Consider the following 21,595-nt stretch of genomic DNA (forward strand, 5'->3'; position numbering starts at 1 on the left):
CAGGCTTTGACATTTCTTGGCCTCACGCCGTAGCATGCATCCCTGACACGCTGATGTTGGCCTTGCTGCTCTCCCGTTGGCCTCTTTTCTGTGTTCTTGTCTTCTTCCTCTTTCTGGGCTGAGAGAGGTATCAGAGGTACCCATTTTGTTTTTTTCTGTATTTATGCATTTCTGCCTCATGATGGGAGATAAGATTTAGACCTTTAATAAGAAAGCTTATGAAAAGAATAAAGAAACGTGGGATTATGTTTCCTAAAGTCAAATATTTATTTTCTTGCCGCTTTAGTAGAGGGGACCATGCTAATAGATGGCCCAAATTTTCTTTCTAAAGAAACATGTATTGCTGAGTTTTGATTGAGTTTCAAAAATTGGCCAGATACCCTGGACTTGTTTTTTGTTTTTGTTAAGCTATGAAGCTAGATAAGGCTCAGCAATCATTTCAAAGTCCATGTAGAATAGCCTTATTCCAAACTATGTATAGTCTTCAGGATTTCTTGTTTTCTTTTGTTTGTTTTTTAAGTAGGAATGGAAGGGGAAAAATACTTTCATTTTGCTGTTTTCAGAGAATATTGTAGAGATTGATTTTGAATGTTAAACATATTGATTCTGAAAGTATTCATGGCCTAAAACCTCTCCTTCAAAATGTATAAAAAGTGAAGTATCTTATTTAGTCATATTCTAATTTCCCCTGTGAAATATCAAGCTTTTTTACTGAGCTGAGGCCTTTGTTTCTCCACATACCACCTTATAGAGAATCTGTACCACTTGGAAACATTTCATCTTTGAGTTTCAGATGATGGGGTCTCTTTAATCATTTACATTTCTAAAAAAGAAAGTGAAATATTCTTTAAGAAGCCAAAGTAATCCACGGGAATGTATGGTGTTTGTTCAGCTGGATATCTTATTTATTTGAAGTACTGAGAGAAATCTCTTCTGACTGCTCAAAAAAGGGAAGAATAAACAGTAAGAGTGTCCAAGTAATCTGAGCTAGAAGGTCCCTCCTTTCACAGAAAAGTTATAAAAAGTATATTCGCCAGATCCAAAAAAAATACTGTATATCCACTACTGAGACCTGCATAATGTTTTCTTATATTCTCACTCTTTAGAAGGAAAAAAAAAAACAAAACCCAACTGTAAAATCTTGGAACTTAATTTTTTTTTTTTTTTGATATTTTAATATTTCTGGGCAGGTGAATGCAGTAAGTCTGTTTTTTTTTCTTAGAGCATAACATCTCTTGTTGGCTTTTGTGTGTGCGATGTGTTGTTTGTTTCTTTACTGACTCTATAACCATAAGAGACCGTGTAATGAAATTAATGTGGCCAAAGTCACAGCGTTAACTCTGAGCACATTTCCTATAAAGAAGGCATTAAGAAGATGTTTAAAAGAAAGAAAGAAATACAACGTATTTCAAAAGAATTAGCTTCTGGAATGAATCCAGTTGTGAAAATAATATAGATTTCTTCTGCTCTTGTTCTCTCTGTTAAAACCATCAGGACTGAACTGGCGTCTTTCTAGTGCAGGAGGCGTCAGGGAACATACCACACTCCTTTATCCTGGCCCTGCAAGGGTCTCCTCTCCGTCTTGCGCTCGTGCACCACACCTTCCAGTGCTGTTTTGTCTCACTGCCAGGCTCAAGCGTCTGTCGGGTTCATATTTAAGCCCACAATGAAGGCCTTTTTCATTCAAAGCCAAATTAAAAAAAATGAAAAATTAAGCTGACCTTTGCCGTGTTCACTATTACTCTGCCTCCAACGTTAGTCTCTAATGTTAAGATCTGAGATGCATTCAGTACAGTCTGAGTTTTCCCCGAAGGAGCGTATGTTCTGTGAGCCAAGAGGGCAAAGCCCAGTGGTGACAAATACCACAGGCTCCCGTTTATCTGGTCTCTCCTGTTCTGAGTGCCTTTTACAAGTCCATGCCTTTCTTTCCCCCCCACCCGGGACCAGCGGTGCAAGGTGTTTAGGAACCAAGAAGAGCACGTTCATCTATTGTGTGGAAGAAGAGTGTGTCACCATGTTAGCACGGAGGCCATGCCCGGCTTTGTCGTCGGAGGCAGGAGGCTCCCGGTCTCCACCTTTCCTTGTAGGGACATCTGTAATTGTGGACACGTCACACTACATCTCTGGGCCTTGGGTCTCCTTTTTCTCTCTGAAATGGAGAGAAGTAAGACCTCTTCCTCAGGTCTTACTGATCTCTAAGACTACACAAGAAGCTGTTGTCAGGGGCGTGGTCGATAATTTGACGGTAAAACACGTTGCAGCTATGCCCCTGCCCGTTAGACGTGCCCTTTCGGTCCGAATCCCAAGGAGAACCCTTGAGGAGCTACCGTTCTATCTTTCACTTGGTAATGAAATTGTAACGTATTGCTGCAGTTCTGGTTCAGTTTTTTGCCTTTTCAAACCATATTAATGCTGAGGGTGAACATGTCAGCTTCCTCTGATTTTTAGTGGCTCTACATTTTGTTCCCCTTATTTTAGTCTTTTTCTTTTTTTAGTCACCTTAAATCCGTGTTGGAAGCAGGTCAAATATGAATTAATTAAGCGATTTAAGTTGAAGTACAGGAATAGCCCCTTAAATCTGTTAATAACATCAGACCAAAAGCAAATTTATCTTGATCTGAACTTTTAGGTATATTTCTGAATCGTGCACGTCCAACGAAAGAGACGATGCGATACACTTTGACAAAATGAATCTTTTTAATAAAACATCCCGTCTTCAGGATTTGGGGAAGCTTTCACCTGTATTTCCACTTTCAGTCTTTGTATGATTAACACCAGATACTATCAAGCCATTTGCTATCAAGCAGTACACCAGTTTCTCAGAGGGTAAACCTTTTAATCAGATAGGTGTTTCTGGGTACTCATGCAATCACAATTCTTCAAGGACATAATCATATATTCACTTCTTTTTGGTCTTTTTTCTTTTTATTTCTTGACTACTCTCTTTCTCCTGTGCCCATCATTCCAGTTGGCTATTTATATCTTAAATATATCTTTGTGAAAAATCTATTTATTTCATATATAATTCATTTAAGATGGCTTATAAAGATGACAAGGGCTAGCTAGCAAGCGCAGTTCCCACGGACACTTGCAGACAGTGAGCACTCATAAATGGGTTTGTTATATCATGCAGATGGGCATGCACCCTTACAAAATCTGCTTGGGGGGAGGGGAAGATAAAACCAGCTATTTCAGCCTGCTCTTTTGATCCTGAGGCTTTTTTTTTTTAACTCTCTTTATGAATAAAACATTTTAATCAGAACTATATTAACACTCATCAATTTTTTTCATGGGAGTCTAATATAGGGTGAATTCCATTTAGTCAATTAAATACTTTGATCAGATTTTTAAACTTGATACATAGATAATTTAGCTGTGGCTTTTTTTTTTTTTAAGTATTTTACTGAAGTTCTTTTCACCAGGACCTTCTCCCCCTGCCCAGATACATGATACAGTGAAGATTTCATTGTCTGTTTTCTGTACACACCAAATTTTATACCTTTTGTCTCATAAGTTTTTCTTTGTATCAGTTATTCCCACCAAGCCAAATTAGGTTGGAAGAATCTCAACTTCACCACATGTAGTTTTTGTCACCAGGTTGTTTTGATCATTATTTCAGCCAGAAATATGTATTATTTAATTGATAGAAGACCAGTATTCTCTTCTTAACCAATACTGAAATTCCTCTGCAAGTGTGTTCCCATATCACAGGGTTTCTCAGTTATCCAGGTTTGGTCCCTGAGGATGTTGCTAATCTGATTCTTTTACAAACTAAGAAAGAGTTGGATGACTGTGGAACACTTGCCCTTTCTAATGTTTTGGCCAGGTGGGTAGTACATGATGGGTCAGGATGTCCTCTCATTGGTCCAGAACAGTGTCTTTCAATCTTTTTTTTTTTTTTTTTTGGATGACCACCAGTTTTTTATGTCACAGCCCTATGTATGTATCCTTAAGCTTATGCTGTGTGTCTTTGTGTATCGTGCGTGCGTGTGTGTGTGTGTGTGTGTGTGTCTGAAACAAACATTTAATGAAATAGTCTAACTATGGGCAGTGTTGTCTGCTGTTTTCATTTTTTAAAGTGCTGATTGTGACCCAGTTTTAGCACCCACTAAATAGCAATCTGTCCTTTGAAAATTGCCACTTTAGAACTATTGGATCTGCTCCTATCTGACAAGTGTTCATTGAGTGCCTTGTGGGCTGCCTCATGGGGTAGAACATGCAAGAGTGAGCAGACCGTGATCCTTGGCCTGTGGGTACTTATGTTAGACAGGGCAGAGATGTCAAGAACTCTGGCGTGAGGAGGCATGGGCACCACTGCTACCGTGTTTTCTACTTTGGGGGTCGATGTAAGAGTAGTCACATAAAATTGTAGAATGGAGATGACATCTTTACCGAACCTTGAAGGATACGTGGGAGGTGGAACTGTAGACACAGACAGGAGACTCTTTCAGGTAGACTTTGCCGCAGTGGTATAGGGTGGAGACCAGGACTAGGGACAAAATTAAGGATGTGCCCCCCCCAACAGCCCTCAGTAATCAAATAAGCAATATTTGATGTAATATTTAAAAATTTTAATTTAAAAAAATGCAAAAAATCAAGAATAAAATTTCTAATTTTAAAACAAAATGGGAGTGGTGAAGTGAAGGCACGATTAATGAACGTGGTTTGTGCTGACCCATGCAGGAGGTGGAGGCAAAAAGAAAAAAGGCTACTGAGGGTGTGTTTGCGGGTTTGGGATCTTACGGCATCCTGTTAATATTGGTGATGATGGTGATAAGAGAGTGATGATGGCAATGACCTACGAAAAGCTAACATTTATTGAGCAGTTGCTGTCTTCCAGGACTCCTGCTATGCACCTTCTCTGTTTCTCACATATCAAGAGCAGTATTCCCTGTTGTTACTGAGGAGGCTTGTCAGGACATATAAATACCCGCTCAAGGGCACATAACTAAAAGGTAGTAGAGTGGAGATTCGAGCTCTTTCCAATGGGCTCAAATGCTCAAGCTCCAAATCCCTATGACTGATGGCATCTGTTGGCTGCAGATTGTGTTTGGACTTGAGAGAGGCCATCTTTATGGCTGCAAGAAAGTGAATTGGGAAGAAGAGATTTTTTTTTTTTTTTTTTACCGTAGAGACCAATAGGTAGGCTGAAAGGGTTGGCCTTTTGGAAATTTTGTGAACCTATACAAAGGCCTAGAGATAAATATTGCAGAATTAGGAGAAATAGCTTTTAATATGTTCACTGAACCTGGGAGGTAAATGGGCAGTAATGCGGAGGGGATATATACATTTGTGGATGATTTGTTGATATGCCCATGTACGCATGCCTGCGTAAACAAACACGGAAGATATCTGACATTTAAGTTTTGTTTAGTGCTTAACAAAATACTGTTTTGTCTTTCCTTTTCTAAAGCAGTAGTATTAAATTTTTGCCTTAGGGGTTATCAGAAAGAGATGATATGAGACTATATTTTAACATAAAGTATTTTTCCTTTGGATAGGTATGCTGTTTATCTCTATAAATAACTGTTAGAATTGTGAATCTGCAATGTCTCAGAAACATCTTGATTTATCTTTCTAGTGATGACAATGAATGATGGAGGACAGATTCTAAGAAGAGAATATTTAGAATATCTATGTGTCACTTCCATAATATGTCTAAAAATTATCATGCCTATTCATTATTTAAATAGCTGTGGCCTTTTAGTGAATACCAACATTACCAAACCATGTTAACATGATTTAAAATATACACTGAAATTTGCAATGCCATTTGATGACGGAGCTATCAAATTAGCACACACAGCATTGACCGATCATCCTTATAAGGAGCTGTTTGCATTGCGAGCAGAGAAGACGCACAGCCCCTTGTGGGCTGGCAGTATTTCTGCAAGCATTTCCTTAAGCGATGCCACTGGCAGGATGGTTTTATTCGATGTTGAAATGTCATGCAACGTGTGCCCATCCTACGCTTCTAATCTGCTGCACACTTAGGGGGGTTGGTACATGTCCAGACTGGCTGGTAATGTTCTCTGTGATTGTATGTGCGTCTGCCTACCCCCTTTCTGTTTGTTTTGTTACTGCTGTCCTCATTAAGGGCCCTTCCAAGGCCTTCCTCTGTTCTCAGATGATGGCTCTTCTGAAGCGGGATTATCCAGGGGTAGCAAAAGCTCTGTTGCAGATACGCCATTTCACCACTTTTAATAAAATAGCAAAAAGTTTTTTTCATTCAGTCCGGATTTGCTCCTTGCTTTCTTGGTTCTTTCAAAGTAATAACTTATCACAGGTTTTCAGCCCACAGAGCTTCACTCTGCAGGTGTTACTTTGTGACTTCCACGTTTGTCCTGAGCAAGTGAAAGTGAGTTCAACCAAAGTTAGTGGGTGGAAATACAAAACTCCGCTTGCTCCTTCCCCTCCTCCCTTTCTTTCTTTCTTTCTTTCTTTCTTTCTTTCTTTCTCTCTTTCTTTCTTTCTTTCTTTGTTTCAGTTCACATTTTTCCCCCAGGGCTAAGCTTTCTTTCAGAAAATTTTAATAGCCTTTCCTCTAAGACTCTGCTTTTCTAATGTTCATGAGGAGCACAAAAGGCATGTGTAAAAGGAACGTGAATTTAGCAGCTTGTGCTGGACTCAAGAACTTCCTTGACTCTCTATGCTGGAGGTCACATGGAAGGTCCCCTTTTCTAGATGAGGAAACTCAGGAGTCCACCCAAAGATGAAGGGTGCATACCTTGTTCTGGTTGAACTTGGCCTGGAGGCTCTGTCTCAGGATTTATCTTCTACCCTTCCCCATTCCCTGTCAACAGATTGTTTTGTCTTATTGATACAGTATTGTTTGACCTAAATGTTTATTTCATCTCATAGATATTATCATTTTAAATTACATTATTATGCAGTGTTTCAAAAATAAACAGAATGTAAGTCACCTAATTCTGAGACATTAATACAAGGAAGACAATCTGAGGAAGTGAATGTGTGTACACATTTATATGTATACACACACAGGGACAGATAAACTCCTGTGAGCACCGGCGGCTGCCGAAAGGGGGCGCTATATTTCATTGTGTTTGGCTTGGGGGGAAAACAGTGGAATGATTAGTACATCCTTATTGGACCAGGGGAAGAAGAAAACCCTTTATTTCCAACAATTTCCATTCCCCGTGTCACCTAGGTATTTAATTGACTTCACTTATGCGACTGCCTGAAGTTCTCCCAGGCTAGTTGCTACTATTAATTATAACTGAGAGGGATAATATCAGTAAACTAATGGATTGCAGTTTCTAAATGGAGGCCAGCATTTGACTTTGGAAGAACTGATCCACAAACACCTGGCATGGTAGGATGAACTAGGGCTCCCTTTGATTGTCTCCGGTGGCCACAATCCTGCAGTAGCTTTGGCGATTATGCAGGCCAACCCCATTAGTTTAGAGATCTAGAAACTGGACCCAGAAATGTCAAGAGACTTGTTTCAGGTTCACACTGAGAGAATTTTCATGGCACCGTGAGACTCTCATGTATTTCATGTTTTAACTGACATGGCCTTTCTAGTGTTTTGAATGGATGCGCATTTCTTGCATAACTGGATATTTCAGAGTGGCCAGGGAGTTAAGCATTGTGTTTTCTTAAAGTTTATTATTATTATTTTTATTTTTAGTAATCTTTACACGCAGTGTAAGGCTCGAACTCACAACCCCAAGATTAAGGGCCAAATGTTCTTCCAGCCGAGACAGCCAGGTCCCTCCCCCTGCTGCCCCGAACTTCTTCTTGATGTTACAGATGAAAAATTGCAAGACACAACCTCAGAGTCCCGAGACATATACATAACAGAATAGTGATTGACTCTCCTGGCTCTACTGGTACATGGCGGGGCTTCTCTCAACTAGTTTCAGAACATCTCAGAATCATCTTTGATTAGCTTACCCTTTTTTTGCCTTTCTTGTTAATTATTTGACCCAAATTTAGCTGCATCATAACTGTGGGTATAGCTTTGATGCTATAGGGATCTTCACCGATCAGTTCTAAAAGCTATTTCATTTGGAAAGTCTTTACCTCTCTGTTTCAGTAATTTCTGGCTATTTAGAACAAAAAGCCACAACTCCTGTGCCTCTGTTAATGGTTGCTACTGAAGCCCTGTGAGGGTCTATGTTGGGGTTAGGGGTGGTAGAGCTTGGAGTTTCATAGGTAGATTCTGTATCTATACAAACATGTGCCCTGTACACATAGTTTTATAGACCTTTACGGTCAGGGATATTCAAGAAAGCCAGATTTTTACAAAGTATTTTGAGAGATAGAGAAATACCTAATTGTTTCTCTTTATGCAAATCCAAAGTAATTTTCTCCTAGAAAAGTACTAAATATACACTTTGGCTCTCTCTCCCCTCTTTCTGAATTAATCAAGTGTGGTCGCTGCCTTAACTTGCTCAGCTGGAAACCACTGGCTTGTAGGACTCTGGGCTCACACGATGAGTTAAACACAGGGACCCCCGAGTATGGAAATGACACAGAATATTCATAAAGTCAGACTGCGTGGCTTCCCAGGAAGGTAACCTGCAGCAGGCTCTGTTTCTCTAGTGTCCATAAAACCCAGGCCACACAGCAGCTCCATCTGCGGGTGATGGGGATTTTGCTGATGGTTTTAAAATCAGGAATAATTTATTATTTTTTTTTCAGGATATTTTAGTACACACTTTCACGCTTGCTATTTTCAACTATGGTGTCTTCAGTGGGAATTAGAGTGCCGTTGTTCTCCTGGATGTCACTCCGACCCTGTCACATTGGCCTCTCTGCTGTCCCTTTGCACATTCACTGGGACATTTTGTATGAATTCATTCTTTTCACATGGAGGGGCAGGGATGGGAGTGGGGATGGGGTACCCCTGGAGCAAATGGAAATGAAAATGCCTATCATATGGTAAGGCATTGGTTACAAACCTGAGAAAGTGAGAGCTGCTCACAAATTCTCAGGGTGGCCTTTGAAGTCTTTGGTTTGTCTTCAAGAAGCTGGCTTTGGATGGAAGCAGTGAGTCACGGATTTCATGTTCATGCCTTTTTATAGGTTCTGGGCGATCAGCTTGTAGATGTGCATATAAATGCACACGGTTAGCTTATAATAAGTTTCATCTGTACATATATTTGAGTTGACTTTTAGGTGTGGGCCACAATATCAGATAAAGCCCTTTTTGGAATACAGTCTTCCCCACAAAGTCCACATAGTTTTTCACTGCAGTCGTATTGAAACCTCCAGCCATATTTTACGATGGTTCTATCTATAGTGTTCTCATTTGAGCATCCTTTGGATTGTCTTCAGGGTTACACGGGAGGGACAGGAGGGTAGAGAAGAAGCTGAGTGCCAGGCAATGGGCCAGTTACGTTTTATATGCATTCTAATTACTTTACTTCCCTCAGGAACATAATGAATTACAGATTATTATGCCCATTTTAGAGATGAGGAAATCGAGGACTTGAGTGCCTTGCTTCAGTCCCATGGCTAGTAAGGGGTGGAGCTGAGCTTCTGACATCTGTGCCCTTCCCAGTGCATCTTGCTGCTTCCCCAAGTTGCACTCCAGAGTGCACCAAGGCTTCCGTAGGCTCCAATGCCAACCCCAGGGCTGAGTGTGGTTTCTGGGATTGGCACTGTGGATGGAGCATGGTATTGCTGCCAAATAAGTCTGTGGTCAAGAATCAGAAAGCCACACGTGGTAAGGATAGGTACAGTCCTGCCGCTTGAGATGGGCGGCCTGAGGCCTGGAGAGAATCACAGGATGGGGAGTGCTGGCGGGCTGCCAGGGCTGACATTGCTGAGGGCCGTGGGGGCAGCTCATGCTTTATTGTTTTCTTAGTTTTCTACTCCAGAACCCACTTTGCAGTGTACTCCTTCTGTGTTCTCTTCTTTCCTCCTCGAATACTCATGCTTCAAGTCCATGGATTTCTCCAGCACTTATGGGGAATAGACCAGAGGTCAAGTGGACTAGCCATTCAGAAGGTGCCCACTTCGTCTGTAGAACGTGGGCCCGTATAACTCAGATTTGCATTTTGCAGGAGAAAAGACTGGCGCAGCATAGGGCGGGCATGTCCATTGACCTGCTGTGTCTTTGCTTTTGAAGAACTTGAGAGTAGATTTGACCCCTTTTAGAGTATGAAATACAGTATATCCTGAACCAATCCAGGTGACCTGTGAGGGTTGGGCCCATGAGGCGGAGCAGTCTTGGAGCACTGCAGGGTTCAACACTAAATGGGTGCTTTATTTGCGTTTTTAGTCTGTTCTTTTATATCAGGAAATATCACTTGCATCTCCCTCCAAGTTTGGAAAGTATTTTTCTTGGAAAATAATACTGATCAAAGATACCAGTAAGGATATGGATATCGCTAATCTCATTTGTCAAATTCTAGGCACAGATGTAAGCCGTGAGACGGCTCACGTTTCACACCTGCCTAGTGCCGCGTTGGTGGCTCTCAGACCAACCACACTGTGTGAGTTTGGGGCCACAACGTATGTGTGGAACTCCATGTCTGATACAGATTTTTAAAAACCTGATTAAAATGGCACATGGGTATTTCACGCTCAACGAAAATTGTACCTTTCACACACACTTCTTATAAATCAGAAAGCCCACCTAGCAAATTGTAGCTTCCCCTGGGTGTCCTATATTTAACGCAGGCTCACCTAGCATCTGAGTCGCCATCCACTGAGCTCATATTGTCACTCATCCAAATGAGGAACTAATTAGGAAAGCCAGAAAGCAGGAAGGTGTGGGAGGGTATCTGGGGAAGGTAGGGAATTCTGGGTTGAGAAACCCATCTGCACAAGCCAAATGCGAGTGTAGCTGGAACTCGAGATCTGATTTAGTGAAAGAAGAAATAAAGACATGTCAAACAGGGCCGGCTCTTTGCAAGGATCCCCACTTGGGTATGCCTAACACAGAGACTGGTGAGGCAGCCAGGAGCTGCGCAAAGCGGTTTTCAAAATCCGAGCCATTCGCAGCACCCCCCACCCCCCAATCCTTGCAGGTCATGCCTGAGTACCTTCACTGCGCCCCATGTAAAAATACACTTGGAGGAGATTGGACATGCCCTATGAATTATACCTTATTTATTATCATTGAGCCCTCCCTTTTTCCGTCATGCTTTAGAATTATGGGCTGGAGCAGTTCTTAATACTCTATTTATTTTAGGGGAGGAAAATGTTTTTCTTCAACCACAACATTCATGCAATACCAACTGCTGGCAGTTTCCCCAGCATTTAAGGAAATATTGTTGCAAGGCTTTTATGTTCTGTACTTCAATCAGCCAGACCCAGCAGTATCCCAATAGAAGGACCCTCAACAGACCATTTTCAGCATTTTGCTACAATTAAACTCCTCTGGTTTTAGCCCTCAGGCAATTTAGTACCTTTTTACATATGCACATTATGAACTTTTGACCAGGGTCTAGCAGTCATATATTAGAGTGCTGCTCTTGAAAGCCGGCTTAACAAGTTCCTCTGAGTATTGCAGTTGGAGTCAGTCGTGGAAAAGGTAATTTAAGCAACTTGCAGCGAGGCCATTCAGAATCTCAGCGATGATCCTAAATATCTCTCTCTCTCTCTCACTTTTGCTCACTCTCCTTTTTTTTTTTTCTTCCTTGTTTCCTCTGGAAGCTGGTAGCAAGAGCTTTCAAAGTCTGTGATTGATCTTTTATTCAGTAGCTAACGAGGGCTGTGATTCTATTAGTGCGCTACAAGGCAAGAGAACAGTGATTTAATGAAGTGTCTAGTGAGCTGGCCATAGATTTATCCTGTTGTCGCTAATTTGCAGTGCCGTCGTGAGCATAAAGGAAACTGCACTCACACTGCTATTAAGCAGGTATTTCCTTAGTAAATTGTTGTAAGGTCAGGTATAGTTATCTCAGCAAAAGCGATGCCTTACCTCTTCAGTGTCTGCAGATGACAGCCGCCGTGCTGAGCGCCCACTGAAGTGGAACCAGGAGATCAGAGGTCCGTCTCCAAGTCGCCCTGAGCGGAGGCAGGAGCAGATGAACTGCCAAGTAGGAGTAATAGAGTCATAATTGGTGATTAGAACTGGAAAGGTGCAATAACATCTTAATACAAACTGGCGTATGTTATAGTTACTGTCAGTTGTTGTAAACTCGCCCTGCCGCCTGCACTAGTTACGTTTCCCTTGATTAGCTCCGGGAAGCAAGGCGGCGGTGGGTGCGCCAGGCGCGCTCGGGGACGGCCCACTCGCACCGCTTCCCGGGGTGCCGCCCTGTCATCCCTGCTGTTTTTTCTGGGCACCCGCAGTCGCGCAATCACACACCCCCCCTTCCCCCACACACCCACCGAACGCAACATGGTAACCTTTCCCCACCACCCCGGGAGAACCGCGATTTCATAAGTGTCCTCTGATCGCCCCTCTTGCTAGGCTCAGTGACATTTATGCACCCTGGCTTTGAGGCTCGTTGAACTTTTGTTTTATTTGCCTTTGCTAAGGGGAGGTATTTGCCTCGTGTCAAATCCATATCCCACTGCAATTCTGTGTTCACAGTAACAGATTTGGTCTAGCTGGGCCAGAAGGAAAACAGGAAAGAAAATAAGGACTCAGCACTGAGGAATTTTGCATTTGAGACTGGCCTTCTTTTTAGCGTGTGGGGGGATAGTTCAAGTGTGAGGTGCCCTTGCAGGTATGGGGAGATGGTGTCCATCCGTGGGAAAGGCTAATTGAAGAAATTCCTTTATGATGCTTGATGAAATGCCAGGCTGGCTAAAAAGGACAACGCTTGAAAAACAAGGTGTCCAACAGGAAGTTTACACATGGCTGGAGATTTCTCCATGCTCTGCAGCAGCATTGTTCTTTAAATGCATGAAAGAAGAAGCTACCCAACATTGTCCAGACATGCTGAGCAGCTGTCATTATTCATAAATACAGGTGACTGGCCATTTGTTTTGTTTTGAGTGGGGTGAGGCTTGGCAGGGTGCCTAGGGGCCAACCATGAGAGGAGCTCAAGAGATAAAGGACCTGCGCACATCTCACTAACCTGCTACACTGTAGGTTCTCAGCCAATCTTGTTTGATTCTGTGGCTGCAGAATCCGTAGAATCTTGTTAACGGTTCTCACTCTGACACATGAAACTGGGGCGGTTCTCACGCTTACTTTGCCCCAAGGCTGCCATGTGTTAGGTCAGTTAAGCTTTATATTCAAGTGAAGGGTTTAAAGGAGTGTTTTATAACGGGCCCTGTTTGCAGACCGTCAGCTGGATGATAAGAAAAAGGTTGAGTCCAGCTTGCTGATTTTCTGCCGTGGACCTTTGGACCTCAGCACCGTCATTCCAGCATGTGTTGGTGGTGGAGCTGCCATGGTCCCCTTCCCACAGAATTGAAATCTTGGCTGTTTGGTCTGAAGACCAGAACCTGGGACACACAGGCAGGGTGGCCTGTCGTGGAGCAGACGAAGCTGATCAGAGCACACCAGCATCAATGAGGACTTGGTCAGAGCCTGGGAAGGGCTCCCACTGACCCATCCCTGAGAGGAGAGATGTGGCATAGCCTTCGTAGAGACTCCCGGCTTAGCTTCACTGGCGTATCCAACACCAACCAAATTGAAAGGAAGAAGGAGAGAAGGAAGGGAGAGATAAATGGAGGGAGAGAGGGGGAGAGATGGGGAAGGAAGGGAGGGAACTAGCTAGAAAGGGAGGGAAGAAAGCATAGCCCCAGGTTGATGAGCACGGTCTTACACCCACACACAGCACCCTGACCATGTGACGGCCTAGGAACAGTAGTGCCAAGTGGCTAGAATTTAGTGAGTGCCTACTCTGTGCCCATATCTCATTTAATCTTAGTGGCAATGCCGATTTTCTAGAGGGTAAAGGTATGATTTCGAGGCCACGTCAGAAGCCAAGGCAGGAGATTTATCTGTCTCCATTTCTCCCTCTCTCTGTAAATAGGGGAGCACTGCACCCATTTCAGTGCGCCCCTACCCCATTCTTCTCAGGGAAGCCTCATTTCTCAAGAGCCCTGGCAAGGGCTCTTCCCTCCCTTTCATTTATCTGTAGGTCCCCATTCAGTCCCCTTGTGGAACACATGGACATTGTTCTCTCCAATCTGATTTGGGGACACACTATTGGACCTTTAATAAGGAAATTAGGGAAAAGAAAAATGAAATTATAAAAATTCTCTTTTCTCTGGCTAAAATTAACAAGTCAGGAAATGACAGATGCTGGCGAGGATGCGGAGAAAGGGGAACCCTCCTCCACTGTTGGTGGGAATGCAAGCTGGTGCAACCACTCTGGAAAACAGCATGGAAGTTCCTCAAAATGTTGAAAATAGAACTACCCTATGACCCAGCAATTGCACTACTGGGTATTTACCCTAAAGATACAAACGTAGTGATCCGAAGGGGCACGTGCACCCGAATGTTGATAGCAGCAGTGTCCACAATAGCCAAACTATGGAAAGAACCTAGATGTCCATCAACAGATGAATGGATAAAGAAGATGTGGTATATATATACAATGGAATACTATGCAGCCATCAAAAGAAATGAAATCTTGCCATTTGCGACTACGTGGATGGAACTAGAGGGTATCATTCTTAGTGAAATAAAAGTCAGTCGGAGAAAGACAACTATCATATGATCTCCCTGATATGAGGAAATGGAGATGCAACATGGGGGGTGTTAAGGGGGTAGGAGAAGAAAAAATGAAACAAGATGGAGTTGGGAGGGAGACAAACCATAAGTGACTCTTAATCTCACAAAACAAACTGAGGGTTGCTGGGGGGAGGGGGTTGGGAGAGGGGGGTGGGGTTATGGACATTGGGGAGGGTATGTGCTATGGTGAGTGCTGTGAAGTGTGTAAACCTGGTGATTCACAGACCTGTACCCCTGGGGATAAAAATACATTATATGTTTATAAAAAATTCAAAAAAATTCTCTTTTCTCAAGTGGATGAATAATCTGGGTTGTAACTCATACTGTTCTAGACCTACAGACCACTCAGCCTACCCTGCCTTTTCCCTAAGTGGCCCTGAGGGGAAGATTTGGTAAACAGTTGTTTATTTTAGCCCAAGCCCAAGCCCAAAGGTTGGGACCATATCCCTGAATAATGTGCATTTTCACTAATAATCATAGGGACCCATAATCTCTTAATTTAGCATGCTTTCCAGGAATGTGTCAATATTATCCAGTTATACAACCTGTTTTGGTAATTAACTCCATGTATAAATTGCTCCTTGGTAAATAATAACCATCGTCAGAGGATACCAGTAGTGTAATCAATTCATGTTTTTTATTTATTTTATTTTATTTTTTAAAGATTTTATTTATTTATTTGACAGAGAGATCACAAGTAGGCAGAGAGGCAGGCAGAGAGAGAGGAGGAAGCAGGCTCCCTACTGAGCAGAGAGCCTGATGTGGGGCTTGATCCCAGGACCCTGGGAACATGAGCTGAGCCGAAAGCAGAGGCGTTAACCCACTGAGCCACCCAGGTCCCCCAGTTCATGTTTTTTAAAGTATTCTGTGTTTCATGGATTTTTTTTTTTTTCTTTTTGAAGAACTGATCTTTAGGCTCAGAGTTGCATTCATGGGCCTTATTTATTTTTTAAATGAAAGGGACTAGCATGTTAGACACAAAAGGTCACCTATTTTATAATTCCACTTATATGAAATAATCAGAATAGGGAAATCTATAGAGCCAGTGGATTGATGGTTGTCAGGGCTGGGGTCTAGGGAGTTGACTGCTCATGGGCTCTGGGGTTTCCTTGTGGGGTGATGAAAATGTTCTGAGACATGGTTGTACAGAGTCATGGTTGTACAACATTGTGAACGTACTAAATGCCCCTGAATTGTACACTTTAAAATGGCGAATTTTATGATACGTAGATAGAGAAAAATAGGGTAACACATATGAAAGGTGTCTTGTCACATGGGACAAATTAAACTGTTTTGGTTTTTTTTTTCCCCCCTTTTCTTCCATCTGCACTAAGCAGTCCCTCCAGTAGAGCAGCAGGCAGGAAGTGCTTGGGCTGTCTGTAATGCCCAGGTGAGCAGATCTCAGAGAGGCAGCCTGACCTTGCCCTGTGTGGGCTTCTGCTCAGGGCCTCGGACCCATGTGCTTTCCTTCTCATTTCTTGACCACGTTATGTGTTTGCCTGTGTTATTAATAATGTATTCTTTGAAAAATCTATGTGCATTATAGTCTTTGATCTTGTCATGAAATTTCAAAGCCAAAGATTCCATTTTCTTTCTTTCTTTCTTTTTTTTTTTTAATTTTCAAAGAGGTAGAATGGAAATAATTCTAAAGCTTTTAAAACTTCCCTTGCTAGCGGAGAACTTCCTGCTGACTTCCATCCATGTTAATGAGGTATGTATGTATGTATGTGCATGCGTGTGGTGTACATACATATACACATACACCCATATAGACACATACAACATGATGCAACACTTGCTTCAAGCTTACTGTATTCTAGACTCTTTGAATACAAGACTACGCATCTTGTAGATTAAAACAGAAATTAAAGACTTCAGACTAAGGCACCATCAAAAGCTCTCTTTTCATTGTTCTTTTATTGTTTATTGACTTCAAAAAGACTTTTTAGTTTAAACTGACTTTAATGTCTCTCGAATGCTCTTTTGTAAAGTGACTTTGAAAACTAGGGGATAACGTCTTCATTAAGTGGAGAAAAATCTTAGGGAAAAATATACTGTAACTTGGCTTTCATTAGAGTAGAAGGAGATAAAGCTTTGCTTAATTAGTGTCTGTTTTTCCCGCTTTCAGAATTCTCAGGGAAAAGGGGGCTAGAATTAGTGCTGATAAAAGCTTGAAACAGACATAGCACTGAAACTTTTTTCTTCCCTTCTCAGAATTTCAAAGAGCGTACTTTGTATAAGTCTGTGAATGGTATTAGAACATTCCAGGTGCCCCATCTTTCTGGATGTACCAGGACTCCAGCCCCAGCCGCCATCCCAGTTCTTTCCACTCTTACCTTCATCTTCTCTTCTTGTTTCCAACACTTGTTTAGGACATGATGATTTGGGAGGGGATATCTATTCATATGTCTTCTTTTCTAATCCATCTTTCCCCTGCTCTTCTCTAAGCCACCCATCAGATCTGATCTTTTCAGAAAGTCTGTCCCAATCGCCCCAGCTCTGGGTACCCAATGATTTCTTGTGCACTGGATCTTTATGTTTCTGTGGCTTTCTACCTGTTCCCTGTTGCGCATCTTTTCTCTGCAGAGAAGATCTGCCCCTTAAACTTAGGAATGCTCTCTGGGCTGCCCCGCCTTTTTTTAACTCCATGGGGAGCTGAATGCTGGTCTGTCCAAACCCTGAGGCTCCAATGTTGCTGGCTGCCTTACTCTTTTTCCCTATATTAATAGCAAAAGAGAATTGTGCATAGGAGCACCAAAATCAGAGTTCAGATCTGGCTTCAGGATCCATCCTTTTGTGTCCACATATCCGAAGGAACGCAGTTCTGAGGGAGCCAACTTTTGGCTCCTGTTAGAAGGGGTGCCAGACCACCCCTCTTGTGTAGCCATCACCAATCCTGTGGCCAGACAGAGGACACCGGAAAAAGCACACATAGGGTTTGGGATAAAACAGACGTAGGTACAGATCCTCTGTCTGCTATGTACTAGCTCACAGACCCAGGGTGGGTTGCTCAGCCAGTCTGGGCCTTGGTATTCACATCTACAACGTGGGGATAATAGAGCTTGTTACCTCCGAGGGTTGTAGATGGATCAGATGAGGTAGAGCTTGATGTAGTTAAAGTCTTTGTTGATCTCAGCAGCACTCTGCAGCCACCTAATTCTGCATCACAACAGATTTGCTCTGGCTTCTAAGTAGCAGACACTTGCAATGAATTCCCTTTTAACTGTTCCCCCTGCCATCATCACCAAAAAAAAAGTATTTAAGAGTCAACTTTCTATATTGTCATGTCTTACGCCTGATAATCCATACGGCTTAGCTGTCTTTATTGTGCCTCTCAGTAGATGGACGGGTAGGTAGATGGATTTTGTTTTAACACCTGTGCCATCCTGCTGTCCTTACTCTTTTTTGAATGCTCAAATGCCACTGAGTCATGGGTTTCAGAGGCCGATGTAAATACTGAGAGTTTTAAGTGGCATGGAGTCGCAGCGGGTTTGTTATGTAAACCCTCAGGGATATTTATACCCTCTACTGAGAAGGGTAATTGAGCCTCCAAACCACCCACCAAGACTTCTGCCTGTAAAATATTTAAGGACTGGTACTATGCAGCCGTTTCCCTTATGCAATTTGTTTTCCATCTAGGAGCAGGAGAACAAGGGAAATGGGGCTCAGAGTAACTTATAAAAGCCAAACTCTTAAGCCACTAAATGCATCTCCTCACAATCGCACCTGGAGAAGGGCTGAAGGCAAACAAAAAGTAAACAGAAAAGGGACCAGGGTTCAGAAATGGAGATGACAGAGTTCTCCCGTGCAGCACAATGACAGTGTCATTAATCACCCATTCCAGACGTTCCCTGGAAGCATAGCATGGAGTGTGCAGAAGGGGTTTTTGATAAAATAGGCCTCGTTAGAAGACGTGAGAAACTGAACTTCAGAAAGCAAAGCAGGCTGCCGGGACACCTTGGAGTATGTGGCACACAGTCATCAGCTTGTGCTGTCTCTTGCCTGGACTGTAGAAGTGTATCGAGGTGTGCTTTCCTGAGAGGACCGTCCCCCTGGAGGAGTGTGCCCCAGGAGTCTGGGTGAGGTGGCACTGGGTGACAGAGATGCTCTCAAACAAGTCTCTGCACAACTTGAGGTGAGAACCAGAGATGTGGAGGAAACACTCAGGGACTCGAACAGGCGGATACGCTTCAGATCGATGTATTATTAAAGGCATCACTGGCTGCCCACGTTGTATACAGTGGCTTGGACACAATAAACCGTATTGATTAGCAGGCAGTTCTCCCCCAGGTGCTGACTCAGGGACCTAGGCTCTTCCCATCTTGTGGTTCATCATCATCTACCCCTGCCTTGCAAGGCTGCATTGCTTGGTGCAGCAGGTTGGTGGAAGAGACCGGGACATGGGCTCTTGAGTGTGGAGGCACTTTAAAGACCAGGCTGGGAGTGGCACGTATTTGTGAAATATAAGAGGCTAGGAAGTGTAGTCCAGCTGTGTGCTCAGGAGGAAGAGCAAACAGGTACAATAAACAGACAGCAGGTCTTTGCCCTGCCTGATGTACTGGTGGATCTGTTTGAAATCACTTTGGATTCTCTCTCTCTCTTTCTCTCTCTCTCTTTTTTTTCCCCCCAAAGTTCTTCATGTGGATGACTCTGGAGATAGCTGGAGAGAAATTGATGTGCTTCCTGCCCTGCACAACCTCAGCCTCTTGGGGATGCAAGAGCCCATTCTTATTGTCCATGGTGCCGACTGCCAGGGCCTACTTCCCAGTAGGGAGAGCGGGCAGGAGGATGCTTGCTCCCCTCCATAGCCCTCCCTAGCTGCTGGGGGGCTGCGGGACAGTTCCGGCCAGCAAGTATCAGCAGAAATCCTCCCAGGCCTTCTCGGAGACCTTCTGCTCTTGGATGAAAAGGCAGAGCTGCTGGTATTTTCTGTCTCCCTTTCTTCCCATGTGCAGTGTGGATTTGATGCTGACAGGCACGGCTGCCTCCTTGTTGTCATGAAGCCACAGATGGAAGGGAAGAGTCACAAGAATGGCGGAGAGAATGGCCCTAACCCTAGAACCACAGCCTGGAGTCAGGAGCTCTGTCACTGTCAGCCAGGGTCTGTTTGCCCTCCTCCTGCGAACCAGCCACTAGCAGACGTAGCAGTATGAGTGTGGGATCTGGGTTCAAGAGAGATTCTGCATAACCCTCAGGGCTGAGAATTCTCTGGGGTACAAGTCATCCCTCACCCTGTTTGTCCGCTTGAACAGATGCCAAACAACCATTGTGTTCTGCTTCACTTGGGAAGTACTCCAGTGCAGTGTTTCTGGAAAGTGACAGGTTTTAGCACTGGAAGACTGTCTTTGCCATTCAGATTTTTCTCAGCAGCGCATTTCTGTTGTGGCGACATGGATGTGATCTCAGAACTTGGCATCCTGTGTGCATGCCTGAAGCAGTAGTGGCACTTCTTGGCTTTCTTCGTCTTATTGGCCCATTTCCTCTGTGTCTTTGTACTGAAGCACATTTATGTTACGGTAATCACCTCATGGTATTTAAAGATCTCTATTTGGGGGACGCCTGGGTGGCTCAGTTGGTTGAGCGGCTGCCTTCGGCTCAGGTCATGATCCCGGTGTCCTGGGATCGAGTTCCACATTGGGCTCCTTGCTCGGCGGGGAACCTGCTTCTCCCTCTGCCTGTGCGCGTTCTCTCTCTCTCTGGCAAATTAAAAAAAAAAAAAAAAAAGAAAAGAAAGATCTCTATTTGGGCCACACTGGTTAGAAGATGACCGTCTCTAGGCAGTCTATGCTGCTCTAGTACCTGAGCATCATATGACCTGAACCAGCCTGCAGTTCCCGTCATTCTTGACCAAAATAATACCATTAGGGACTGTCCCACCGCTGCTGCCACCACTCATGTTATCCCCTGCCAAGGAACTGGGTAAACGTTGTGATGCGGTAGATGCCTGACTTAGGAAATAAACATTCAGAGCTCTATCATACAGCGATGTGCAGTGTTTTTCCCCCTATTCACAAAAACTCTTCCAGACTACTGTTAGCAGGTTTGATACTCTGTATATACTACAGGTGTGCTTCTGTAGAAATAGAATACAATGCAGACTCTCCGCTTTCCTCAGTAAATCCATTCCTTTGATTATTCCAATCAGTTATGATGAGGCCAGTATGCAAACCTGTTTTTCTGAGGCACGCGTGCTTCCAGTGGTCAAGGAGTGATGAAAAATCAAAGCTGAAAGAGGGAAGAGTAACACGGAAAAATCAGACTCTGTATATATTTCAAATTAAAATCCCAGCCATGCAGAAGCAGCCTGCAAAGGATTGACCGCATCGTCTGTTCCTGTGACCAGCTGCATGAACGCTGGAATTACTAAGCAGGGCCAGAGGGAACCAGGTCAGCCTCGTAGATCAGAAACCAAGGCCGTCATGTCTCTAGCACCGAACAGTTCAAAGGTACCCATTTCAGAAGGCTTTGTCCATTTTTAAATAATGGAAAACTGGGGCTTTGGTAATTGTTTCTTAAGGAAGAAACTCAGTTAAGTTTAGAATGTGAATATCCATCCGTTGAAACTAAGTCATCTTTCTGTTCTGCAGAGTGCACGCAACTTGGAGCACGTGCCGTCAGGTTTTGCTAGATTGAAGACAGTCTTTTGTAATCAGAGTATTGGCTGAATGCCTCCCAACTCAAAGTGGATTACTGGCCCTCCTTCTTCCTGGCTAGTCTGTAGCTCAGCACAGGAGACAGCAAACTAGAGCCTTGCCCCAAATCTGTCCTGCCGCCTGGTTTTGTGTAACCTGTAAGTCTAGAGTTCTTTTTACATTTTTAAGTGGCTGCAAAAATGTTAAAAGACAAGTAATATTTCATGATACATGCAAACCATATGAAATTTGAATTTGATTGCCTATAAATAAAGTTTTATTGGAAGACAGGCTTGCTCCTGCGTGTGCACTGTCTGGGGCTGCTGTAAGCGTTATGATGGCGGAG

General features: G+C 43.3%; 1 protein-coding gene and 1 long non-coding RNA gene across 6 annotated transcripts in view; one reads left to right on the forward strand and one right to left on the reverse strand.

The window, feature by feature from the left end:
• WWOX (WW domain containing oxidoreductase) overlaps window positions 1-21,595 on the forward strand; it is a 937,351-nt gene that overhangs the window by 292,368 nt on the left and 623,388 nt on the right. The window lies entirely within an intron of this gene.
• On the reverse strand, window positions 11,100-12,391 carry LOC116580306. Its single transcript, XR_004281596.1, has 3 exons — window positions 12,313-12,391; window positions 11,900-12,010; window positions 11,100-11,708 (listed from the first exon to the last, which is right to left on the reverse strand). It is a non-coding gene; the product is annotated as an uncharacterized LOC116580306 (long non-coding RNA).

Source organism: Mustela erminea, chromosome 19, assembly GCF_009829155.1.
Source record: "Mustela erminea isolate mMusErm1 chromosome 19, mMusErm1.Pri, whole genome shotgun sequence".
Taxonomy (NCBI): Eukaryota; Metazoa; Chordata; class Mammalia; order Carnivora; family Mustelidae; genus Mustela; species Mustela erminea.